At 45.9% G+C, this 12,236-nt stretch overlaps 1 pseudogene across 1 annotated transcript in view; it reads right to left on the reverse strand.

The window, feature by feature from the left end:
- The window catches only part of LOC310719058 (NLR family CARD domain-containing protein 3-like), a 31,742-nt pseudogene that overhangs the window by 13,042 nt on the left and 6,464 nt on the right, over positions 1-12,236 (reverse strand). Inside the window, exons 4-6 of the transcript XR_014538269.1 lie at positions 4,717-4,833; positions 2,268-4,047; positions 750-944 (exon numbers count right to left, since the gene is read on the reverse strand). The product of XR_014538269.1 is annotated as an NLR family CARD domain-containing protein 3-like (transcript). The remainder of the gene's footprint in view (positions 1-749; positions 945-2,267; positions 4,048-4,716; positions 4,834-12,236) is intronic.

Below are 12,236 nucleotides of genomic sequence, written 5' to 3' on the forward strand. Positions count from 1 at the left end.
AAGAGAGGAGTTGTAGTATTGTATGAGGAAGTCAGGTGTGTCAGAGAAGTATGTGAGGGTGGTGCAGGACATGTATGAGGACAGTGTGACAGCAGTGAAGTGTGCAGTAGGAACGACAGACTGGTTCAAGGTGGAGGTTGGACTGCATCAAGGATCGGCTCTGCGCCCTTTCCTGTTTGCAGTGGTGATGGACAGGTTGACGGACGAGGTCAGGCAGGAGTCTCCATGGACTATGATGTTTGCGGTTGATATTGTTATTTGTGGTGAAGTAGGGAGCAAGTTGAGAAGAGCCTGGAGAGGTGAAGGTACGCACTGGAGAGAAGGGGAATGTAAGTCATAGTACATGTGTGTGAATGAGAAGGAGAGCTGGAGGTAGCAGAGCTGAAAATGTTGAGGTATTCTTGGGAGTGACAGGATTAGAAACTAGTTTATTAGCGGGACAGCGCATGTAGGACATTTTGGAGACAAGGTGAGGGAGGTTAGAATGAGATGGTTTGGACATGTTCAGAGGAGGGACATGGGGTATATCGGTAGAAGAATGCTGAGGATGGAGCCACCAGGTAAGAGGAAAAAAGGAAGACCAAGGAGAAGGTTTATGGATGTGGTGAGGGAAGACATGCAGGTAGTTGTGTTGAAAGAGGCAGATGTCGAGGACAGGGGGTATGGAGACGGATGATCCGCTGTGGCGACCCCTAATGGGAGAAGCCGAAAGAAGAAGACGAAGAAGTTCATGCACTGCATGCACACACCCTAGTGTCTCTACTTTACTGTGAGGATTCTTCAGTACTGCAGAGAGATGATTCCCTCCAGAGTCTCGTAGTTTACTCCCAGTCAGAGCCAGTGTCTTTACAATTAGATGCAATTCTTTCAAATTTGAGGTTTCTGAGTTGAAGACAGAGACCAGAGCTGACCAGCTTTTAACTCCAAGTAAATCACACCTGATACTGAAGAAAAAGAAATGATATTAAACTTGTGCAAATCATCAAACAAATACTTAAAATGTCCACTGTATTGTCCAATTTGTATATACCCTAAAAGAAAATATGCTTAAAGAGATACTTCAGCCAAAATCTGAAAAGGAACCATTGATACATCTGTTCTGCAGTTTCACTGATTTTGTTCAAGCAATAACTGATATGTTTTTTTGTGAGTTGATTTTTTTCATGCAAAGTGTATCTATTTTCTTAGCAAAGCATTGGTCTAGCCTTTTTTTGTTCTATCTGAGTTTCTTCTGAGGTAAATTGTTTTTTATTGTTCACTACTAAAGCTGTTCTGCATTTGCATCTACCTGATCACTGATTATCTCTTTATCATTGCACCTGTTAGAAGGTGGGATATATTATGCAGCAAGTGAACATTTTGTCTCAAAGTTGATGTGTTAGAAGCTGGAAATGGGCAAGGAAATGGGCAAAAAATTTAATATGGGCCAAATGGTAATGGCTATACGACTGGGTCTGGGCATCTCCAAAACTGCAGCTCTTGTGGGGTTTTCCTGGTCTGCAGGGGTCAATGTCTATCAAAAATTGGTCCAAGGGAGACACAGTGGTGATGGGGCAATGGGTGGCCAAGGGTCATTGATGCAGGAGGAAAACAAAGGCTGGCCCATGTGGTCCGATCCAACAGACGAAGTTAATGCTAATCCCTGAGGGAGCCTGAGAGGTTCTGCAAAGAAGAATAGGAGAAACTGCCCAAAAAAAAAGGTGTCATACTTAAAAGAGACTTGAGGCTGTAATTGGTCCCATAGTTGCTTCAATAAAGTATTGAGCAAATGCTGTGAATACATATATATCTGATAAAAAAAAAAAAATTGCAATACATTTGCAAAGATTTCAAATCGTCTTCCACGTTGTCATTATGGGGTATTTTTTTTGTAGAATTTTGAGGAATATAATGAATGTAATCCAGTTTGGAATAATGCTGTAACATAACAAAATGTGGAAAAAGTGAAGCGTTGTGAATGCTTTCCGGATTAAATGTAAATTTCAGTTCAGTTCCTTTTACATCTAATCTTAACATATCTGACTTTGCGTCTTGTATATACCCAAAAGGTTAATTTAGGGGCTATGAATAAAAAAAAAAAAATAAAAAAAAAAAGAACAACAACAAGGTCAACAAAAAACTATGTCTATTTACATGTCTATTTATATAAATCTTTTATAAATCTTAAATTCAAAACATCCTCATGCATATGTCATATACCATAGTAAGTGTTTTAAGTTTCTCTAAAACACACTAATAGTAGAACAGTTATATTACACTTTACTTACATTGCTTTACTGGATTCTGCAATTACAGGCATCACCTTCAGCAGAACAGCTTCTGTTATTTTGTCTGTACTGATATATTTACTCAGGTCAAATTCTTCCAGCTTGTCTACTGATGTTAGTAACACAAACACCAGAGCAGACCACTGAGAAGAAGAGAGTTCATTTTGTTTTCCAGATTTCAGGTACCCTTGGATTTCCTCCACTAGAGAATGATCACCCAGTTCATTGAGGCAGTGGAACAGATTGACAGATTTTGCTGTTGGAAGAGCTTTACTGATCTTCTTTTTAAGGTACTGAACTGTTTCCTCTTTGCTTGGAGACTTACTGGCTGTCTGTGTTACAAAGGCTTGAAGAAGATTCCAATTACACTTCAGTGAAAGACCCAGAAGAAAGCGAAGGAAAAGATCCAGATGTCCAGTGTGACTTTCTAAAACCTGATCTACAGCACTCTTGTGTAAACCTGCAATTAAAATTTCTTTTATCTTCTGTTCAGGAAACCGATTCTTTTTAAGCACATTTATCTTGTTCATCATGAACATCAGGTGCACATACAGAGCTGCGAGATGTTCCTGAACACTTAAATGAACAAAGCAGTACACTTTACTCTCATGAAGGCCAAACTCCTCTCTGAAGATTTGTGTACACACACCTCAATACACTGCTGCTTCTCTCACATCAATGCCACACTCTCTCAGATCTTCCTCATAGAAGATCAGGCTTCCTCTCTTCAGCTGCTGAAAAGCCAGGTTTCCCAGTTTAAGAATAATTTCTTTATCATTCTCCTGCTTCTTTGGGAACTTTTCTCTTATAATGTTGGTCTGAATGATGGGGAAGTGTGTGTACATTTGAGTCAGAGTCTTGGGGATTTCTCCACTCTCTGCTTCACCCAACATTCTCTCTAGAACAGTGGCTGAAATCCAGCAGAAGACTGGGATGTGGCACATGATATAGAGGCTTCTTAATGCCTTCAGGTGTGTGATGATGTTATTGGCCAGGATCTGATCACTGATTCTCTTCCTGAAATACTCCTCCTTCTGTGGGTCATTGAATCCTCGTACCTCTGTGACTCGATGGACACATTCAGAGGGGATTTGATCAGCTGCTGCTGGTCTGGAGGTGATCCAGATGAGAGCAGAGGATATTCCCTTTAATCAGGTTTATCAGCAGCTCAGGCACTGATGCTGATTCAGTTACATCACACACTCTCACTGTGTTCTGGAAATCTAGAGGAAAACGACACTCGTCCAATCCATCAAAAATGAACAAAACCTTTTCCAAACTGAACATTTCTGTTTTATTTGTTTCCCTAAAAAAGACATGAAGGAGCTCCATCAGACTCAGATTTTGATCTGTCATCAAATTCAGTTCTCTGAAAGGAAGTGGAAATATGAGGTGAATGTCCTGATTTTCTTTCCCTTCAGCCCAGTCCAGAATGAACTTCTGCACTGAGACTGTTTTTCCGATGCCAGCGACTACCTTCGTCAGAACGGTTCTGATGGGTTTGTCTTCTTCAGATACGGGTTTAAAGATGTCATTGCATTTGATTGGTGTTTTCTCTGTTGTTGTTCTCCTGGATGCTGCTTCAATCTTTCTCACCTCATGTTCTTTATTGAATTCACCACTATGTCCCTCTGTGATGTAGAGCTCTGTGTAGATCTCATTAAGAAGTGTTTGGTTTCCTTGGTTTATTATCACTCCATTTAAATGCTGAAACTTCTTCATCAGATTTGTTTTGAACTTTTTCAGGAATGTATTTGTGGCAGCAGATTCTGGTCCATGCCTGTTAGATGGTGTAGAAGATGTGATGAGTCCACAAATGATAAATCTTTGTGGTGTTTTCACTGTATGTTTTCTATAATATAATCAGTCTAAATTAAATGACATCAAAGATCAATAACACCAGTGTATCAAAGTCACCCAACCTATGCCTGTTTTGTGTGAGAGCCCGGAAATGATACACCAGTGGTAGATTGAAAAAGCTGCGCAATGACAAGAAATAGGTTGATGCGCTGAAAACGGTGCACAATTAAAGAGAAAAAATATTGATCATGTCACCAAATAGATGAAAACTAAAGTAATGAGTCTGGTTAAAAAATGTAAGAAGTAGAAACTACAGATATTTGTGTAAAAGATTTAATGAGTGAAAGTAAAAACTTTTCCAACAAAATAAATAGAGAAGTAAATTATTGATACCAGAAAAATCAGTAATGAAACAGTAATGAAGTATTTGTACTTCCTTACTTCCCATCTCTGGCTATAAAGCATTCCAAAGCTTAATGTCAAACCAAGAGGCATTTAATTTGTAAATTATACAAGAAGCACACTTTATAAAACTAAGCAATTTACCAGAAAGAAAATAATAAATAATAATTATATATATATATATATATATATATATATACTTTTCAAAAGTCAGCAGCAGTAAAAATTTAATGTGAGGAGATGTTACCTGTGTGGAAGTAAGTAGTCTCCATCTTTAAACGTTAAAATGGGAACCATAGACGTGTCACTCTTCATGGAGATACAGCTGGGTGCGGGTGATTTCGATCTCCTCTCTTGCAGTTTGCTGCATAACATTATAGATAGTCCTTGTTAAATTTAACGAGGACTTAATTTTACTACTAATAAAAACAGGATATAACATTTTCTATAACATTTTCTTTTATGCCACGTGCTTTCTATTAGTAAAACTTAATTAGTAAAATCTTTGGTTTAAATATTTATTTCATATTACTCAATAAATACACAACATTAATTTTTCAATTCAATTCATTTTTTCAATTCAGTTTTATTTGTATAGTGCTTTTAACAATGAAAATTGTCTCAAAGAAGCTTTCCAGAGATAAAAAATATAAAAGAATGTTTCCTTTCAGGAACTCAAGCTGCGTCGAAACACTTTGGGAACGCGCCCGAGTGTTCACGCTCTTAAATAATGTGTGTACTTTCTTTCTGCTTCTCCCATTAGGGGTCGCCACAGCGGATTATCTGTATTTATGATCCACATGTTCGATTTGGCACATGTTTTTGCGCTGGATGCCCTTCCTAATGCAACCCTCCCCATTTATCCCGGCTTGGGACCGGCACTAAGAGCCGGTTTGTTTCGGCTTGTGTAACCCTAATGGCTGGTGTTTGCTCCTGACCGGGGATCGAACCCGGGCCACAGTGGTGAGAGCGTTGCATCCTAACCACTAGATCACCAGGGAACCTTGCTCTTAAATAATGTGTGTAATCAGTCATAATAAACTATGCTCGCAGATGGGTCAGAGGGTCTTCTTCAAAATAACTTCCAATGATCTTATTCATACAACAAAGCAGTTAAGTACCTTGCTTGAGGAACCAGCAGTGGAAGAATTTTAACTCATGACCTTCTGATCAGGCGTTCAATATCTTAATCACTCAGTTAACCCTTCCCCAATGACTGGTTGTAGGAACAGAGAGCACAGGTTGCGAGGAGAATTGCCTGATGGGTTTTTGCCTCTACTCAATCAAACAAACTTCTCAGAGCACCATGTTAAGACTCATCTAGGTGTGCTTGTGTGCAGCCACATATTCCAGTTACCCGGTTAAAAGAAAATGTGGTTTGGGATGAATTTAAGACTATGTTCAGCATGGGGTAATTGATTATTCCTACACATTCCTGTCAGGGGACAGCCTGCCACGCCATCCCTTAGCTCCACACACACACACACACACACACACACACACACACACACACACACACACACACACACACACACGTAGTCTGTCCCCATCATACTAAGTATCGGCACCTGCGGCTCGTTAACTACAGCCCTACATAAACCCCTCTCCTGCTCTCACTCACCGTCAGTTCTATTATTTCACATAGATGAACATTGTGACCTCGCTACATGACATTCCACTTTCCTGTGGATATCCACCGCGGTCTCTATACCTCCAGAGACCGCTCTGTTCTTCCTCCCCGAAGAACCATTTACTTTTTGTTCAGCATTTCTGTTTGTTTACCAGTTGCGCTACTACTTCAATAAAACCCTTTTCTTCACTACCCTGGAGTTTTGCTTCAGTCACTCCGCAACCGTGACAACTCCCAAGACCTTGAGGTGATCTTATGGAGATTACATAACTTTAGGTTACTTGCGTAACCCCGGTTCTCTGATAACAGGAGTGAGGTATCTCACTATGGGAATCGCCTCGGGCGTGACCAATCCTGGAAGCATCAATCACACCACGTCTGTCGGCTGACAGACCAATCACGACATTGATGCAGGAGTCCCGCCTCCCTATATACACCGCTGTTAGCGGCCCCTGCCTCATTCTCACATATCTCTTCTCCGTGCACTGCAAGGAGGGAAGTGTGGTGAGATACCTCACTCCTGTTATCAGAGAACCGGGGTTACGCAAGTAACCTAAAGTTCTCTTTCAAACATTCGTTCGGTATCTCACTATGGGATATAGACAACTCCCGTATTGCAGATATGCTGTCCGAAGCAGGCGTCAACCAACTCAGTGATGTGAAAAAATAATCCCTCTCACCGAAGAGAGAGAGAGAGAAAAGACAAACAACGACGTCACCATATCTGTTGTCATGAAATATATATGCAAATATATATATATATATATATATATATATATATATATATATATATATATATATATATATATATATATATATATCCATAAAAACACACATACATATACGCACATACAAAAAGTATACATATACGCATTACACACTCAGGACGGAATAAGCCAGCGAAGGCTCCGTGACATCCAGCCTATAAAAACGGACAAAAGTGTGTGGCGAAGCCCAGCATGCTGCCGCACAGATATCCTGAATCGAAACACCCTTAAAAAGTGCCCACGAAGCGGCCAAGCCTCGGGTTCTATGCGCCCTCAGTCCCTCCGGAGGGTTAAGACCCACGCTATTATAACTCATCATAATAGCCTCCACGAGCCAATGGGACAGGCGCTGCCGGGAAACGGGACGTCCCTCACGGGAACCAGCCCATGAAACAAACAGCTGAGTACTCCGTCTCAAACCCTTCGTCCTGTCAACATAGTGACGTAACGCACAGACAGGACACAGACAGTGAAGCCGCTCCTCCTCCACTGAGGAAAAAGGAGGCGGGTGAAAGGCCATTAAATCTACCTGTCTGCAGGCGAAAGCTGACTCGCTCACCTTAGGGACAAAAGCCGGATTAGTCTTGAGAGAAATCCAAAGCAAAACGCATACAGGAGTACAGACAAAGCATGAAGCTCACTAACCCGCTTCGCGGTAGAAAGAGCCAATAACAAAGCAACCTTAAGCGACAGGAGCTTTAAATCAACACTCCCTATCGGCTCAAAGGGAGACTGAGAGAGCGCGCTCAGGACCACGGACAAATCCCATGGCGGAACCAGCGGCTTAGAGAACGTGCTCAGGCGCCGCGCCCCCTTCATAAACCTGCACACGAGCGGGTGATGACCGATAGTATTACCGTCAATCCCTACGTGGCATGCAGAAACGGCGGCGAGATAAACCTTAACGGTTGAAAAAGCCCTGCCCTTATCCAAAAGTTCCTGCAAAAAGCACAACACATCTGTTACAGAACAGTGAAAAGGGACGATACGTCTCTGAGCACACCATAGCTCAAACACATTCCACTTCCTATCATATGCAGAGCGCGTCGAAGCCGCTCTCGCATTCTGAATCGTCTCAATCACCCTCGGAGGCAAACCAGCGACACTAAGATTTATCCTCTCACGGGCCAGGCCCAGAGAGCCACTCTGTCCGGTGTCGGGTGAAAAATCTCCCCGCGCGCTTGTGAGAGAAGATCCCTGCGCAACGGGAGAGGCCAGGGTCGATCGTGCAGGAGTTGGAATATCTCCGTCAGCCACACTTTCCCTGGCCAGTTCGGAGCGATTAGTATGACAGAGTGACCGCCTTCTCTTACTCTTTGTAAAATCGGCACGATCAGACTCAGTGGAGGAAACGCGTTAAGCAGAACGTTTGGCCACGGGTGGGCTAACGCATCCACACCCATAGGTGCACCGTTTCTCGCCAGAGAAAAGAACAGAGGACAATGAGTGTTTTCGTGCGAGGCGAAGAGATCTACGGCGGCCTGGCCGAATCTCTCCCATAACAGGTTCACCACCTGAGGATGGAGAGACCACTCCCCGTACAGGGGATTTCCCCTGGACAAGAGATCCGCCCCCGTATTCAGCACTCCCGGCACATGAGTCGCTCGCAACCACAGGAAATGCTCCATGCCCCACACCATGAGATCTCGCGCGACGGTGAAGTCGAGGAGAGCGCGTTCCGCCCTGGCGATTTATGTACGCAACCGCCGTCGTGTTGTCTGATCTGACCAATACGTGGTGACTCCGAAGAAACTGCACGAAATGTTTCAAAGCTAGAAAAACCGTTAACAGCTCCAGAAAGTTTATGTGCGCGCACCGAACCGAAACGGGCCATTTTCCCTTCGCCATCCTGCCTTCGCACACCGCACCCCAACCTGCGAGTGACGCATCTGTCGTCACTACTTTTCTCAGGGAAACAACCCCCAGCGGGGATCCCGACTCGAGAAAATCGCGATTTCTTCAGTGATGGAGAGCGCGTAAGCACAGTGACGTCACCATCACCTTGCGATTGAGGTGGCGCTTCGGACATAAGCGCTGCGCCGTAACCCAGCACTGAAACTCTCTCATTCGCAGCAGTCCCAGCGGTATGACAGACACTGACGAAGCCATCAGCCCCAGCAGGCGTAAACAGAGTCTGAATGGAACTGTCCTTCCTCTCTGAAAAAGAGAGAGACAGCTGCGAATCGACCTGATGCGCTCTTCTGATAGAAAAGCCTGATACAGGTCCGAGTTCAATCTGAGACCCAGGTATATTATTTCCTGAGCGGGCACCAAGCAGCTCTTTGTCTCGTTTATTCTGAAACCTAAGCCGGTCAGGTGAGACAGAAGCACACTCGTATCCACCTCCGCTTGCTGCCGTGACGGAGCGCAGAGGAGGAGATCGTCCAAATATGCTGACACCCGTAAACCCGTCGTTCTCAACGGAGACAATGCAGCTTCGACACATTTGGTGAAGATTCGCGGAGCTAGAGCTAGCCCGAACGGAACCGCCAAATATTCGTAGGCTGTGCCCTATTAGGCAAAGCGTAGGAATCTCCTGTGTGCCGGATAAATGCTTATGTGGTAATACGCGTCCTTCAGATCCACTGACGTAAACCAGTCTCTGGGACGAATAACACTGTACAAAGCTTTCGATGTGAGCATCTTGAACTTGTACTTTCTGAGGTGTACGTTGAGGTTCCGTAAATCCAGAATGGGACGGAGACCCCCCCCCTTTCTTGGGAACGACAAAGTACCGGGAATAAAAACCGAGTTGGCTGTCTTCTCGCGGCACCGATCGAATTACCCCTTTGCTCAGTAAGGAGGTTATTTCGTCCTCCAAAACCTGAGCAGATTCGCCCTCTGCTGTCGACCAAATCACGCCGCTGAAAAGCGGTGATCTCACGGCAAACTGCAGGCGATATCCCCGCTGTATTGTGGAATACACCCAATGATGAACTGCGCATGCGCGCCAGGACCTCTGTGGCTCCCGCATACAGACGGCGCGGTGGCACCATCTGGCGGCGGTTGCAACTCTGATTCGAGTTCTTTTATTGTGTGTGTGGATTTTTTCACTTTTCCCTTTTTTACACACATCTGTGCCCTCGGCCCACTGCCTGGATGCACAGAACAAATCTTTAATATTTTTGAACGAACATGGAACATTCTGCTCTCTCTCTTGCATAACCCCGCGGGTGGAGAGGGGAGAAGCAACTTTCCGGGCACTGGGGGAACTGGTGCCAACACTCCAAACGGAGAAAACTCGTTCGCCAAACACAGTCTTTGAAACGCTCCCCAACGCATCTTTGCTGGAGGGGGAGGACAAGACTCCTGAGATGAGTCGAGGGGTGCTACAGAAACTCTGAGAGTGCTGCCACCTCTCTTTTGACCCAAAATCAGACCACAGGTTAGGTCGCCCGCCTTTTCTTCCCTCCCTGAGGGTCCGCTGGGCGATGCCTAGCAGCCGCCGCTGCAAAAGAGGTCTTGTTCCTGGGCTGGGGCTGTTTCTGGCCGGCCTCCCCGCGCATTGACTGCTGGGGTGGGGGTTGCCTAGGGGCCCCGAAACCAGGCTGTCTCTCCCTGGGCGTAGGGGCGAAATATGAACGTGCGGGTTGGGGAGGGCGAGCAGGAGGCTTCCTTGGGAGGCATGCCTCGAACGCTTCACTGTCCTTCTTGCGAAGGTCGCATTGCTGGCGCATATTCGCCACCGCAGCCCCGAAAAGGGCTTTCAGCGCTATCGGGGCATCAAGGAACTCCACCTTCTCCCTCTCCGATAAGCCCGTCAACCCCAACCGCAGCTCTGGACCGCTCCTCTAGAAGAGCGTAGGTTGAGATCCGCAATGACGCAGATTTCTTCCCACAAGGCTGAATCTGGTGACCCAGCATCAATCTGCCTCCCCATTTCCTCCATGAGCTCTGCCTGGTAAGCCGTGAGCATTGAGGTGGCATTCAGAGCTCTAACCGCCAGGGCCGAGGAGCGGTAGATCTTCTGGAAAAGGGAGGCGGACAGCCTTTCTGTACGTCCTGGCAGAGAAGGGGAGGAGGAGGATAGAGCAGCTCGTCGGTTTGGGTGGAGGTGGCTAGCCACCGACAGCTCCACAGGAGGGGGGGTTGTACATCCCCAAAGCCTCCATATCGTGCACCTCCAGTCTAGAGAAACCCTTAACGGGCACTCTATGCGAGAAGGGCTTGTCCCAAAAACGACGCATCTCTGTGACACACGCCGGTACAGCAGGAATGAGCTGCTTAACCGGGGAAGTGCGCGAAGGCAGCCTCTTCCCATCATATAAATCCCTCTCAGCGTCCTGATGCACCTGCTGAGATGGCCATTCGATGGAAAGTTTCTTGGCTGCTCTCCTACACACCTCCACGAGGTCCAGCTCACCTGGCAAGGGGGAAGGGCCCATAGGACTTCCAGGTCTGGAGAGAAGATCAGGAGGAAGGATAGCATCCTCCTCGTCATCCTCCAAATCTTCCTACAAAAAATGAGCGACCTCATCATCTTCTTCTCCCTCACCCTTGTTATCCAGCAGAGAGATAGATTTGAAGAGTGGAGGAAGGACAGGAGAAACCTCGTCCATCAACTCTCCCCAGCTGCACTGTGCTTGCGAAGCAGCTTCGTCCCTCTCTGCGGGCAGCGGGGAGAAAGACATAAATCCCCTTTATTCGCGGCCGCGACTCGCAGGCGGCGCTCCCGAACCCTTGACGGGAAAAGAGCGCAGTGCAGGCAGCACTCGGGGTTAGCGAGCACGGTTTGAGCGTGCCGAACTCCTAAGCACACGATGCACAGGGGATGAGAGTCTTTTGCAGAGATCGTAGACCCGCATGCACACGGTCGGGATTGAACTTTCCCCGCCGTGCACCCGGATGAACTCGCAGTCGCCATAACGGAGGTGCAATCACCGGACAAAAAGAAAAGGAAACAACGAGATCACCACAACGTGCTTCTCGAAACGGGTCTCGAACGATATTAAAATACTCGCTTGACGCGATGTGAAAAAGAAGAAAACAGCAGAAAGAATATCCGCTTTCACAGTGGATAATCCCCTAAAGAAGCAGCCGCGCTCGGAGACGTACCTTAACGGCCAGTCTGTGAACAGTTAAGCGACCGCCCCCAGAGGATCTGCTGAGGATAGCTTCCTAAAAGGATCTTCACGGGGAAGAGAACGAGAATGAGGCAGGGACCGCTGGCAGCGGTGTATATAGGGAGGCGGGACTCCCGCATCACTGTCGTGATTGGTCTGTCAGCCGACAGACGTGGTGTGATTGATGCTTCCAGGATTGGTCACGCCCGAGGCGATTCCCATAGTGAGATACCGAACGAATGTTTGAAAGAGAACTATTTATAATATTAATTAGCAGCAGCCAATAATGAGGGCTGTCCTGAGGTCA

Source organism: Silurus aristotelis (assembly GCF_946808225.1).
Source record: "Silurus aristotelis genome assembly, chromosome: 24".
Classification (NCBI taxonomy): domain Eukaryota; kingdom Metazoa; phylum Chordata; class Actinopteri; order Siluriformes; family Siluridae; genus Silurus; species Silurus aristotelis.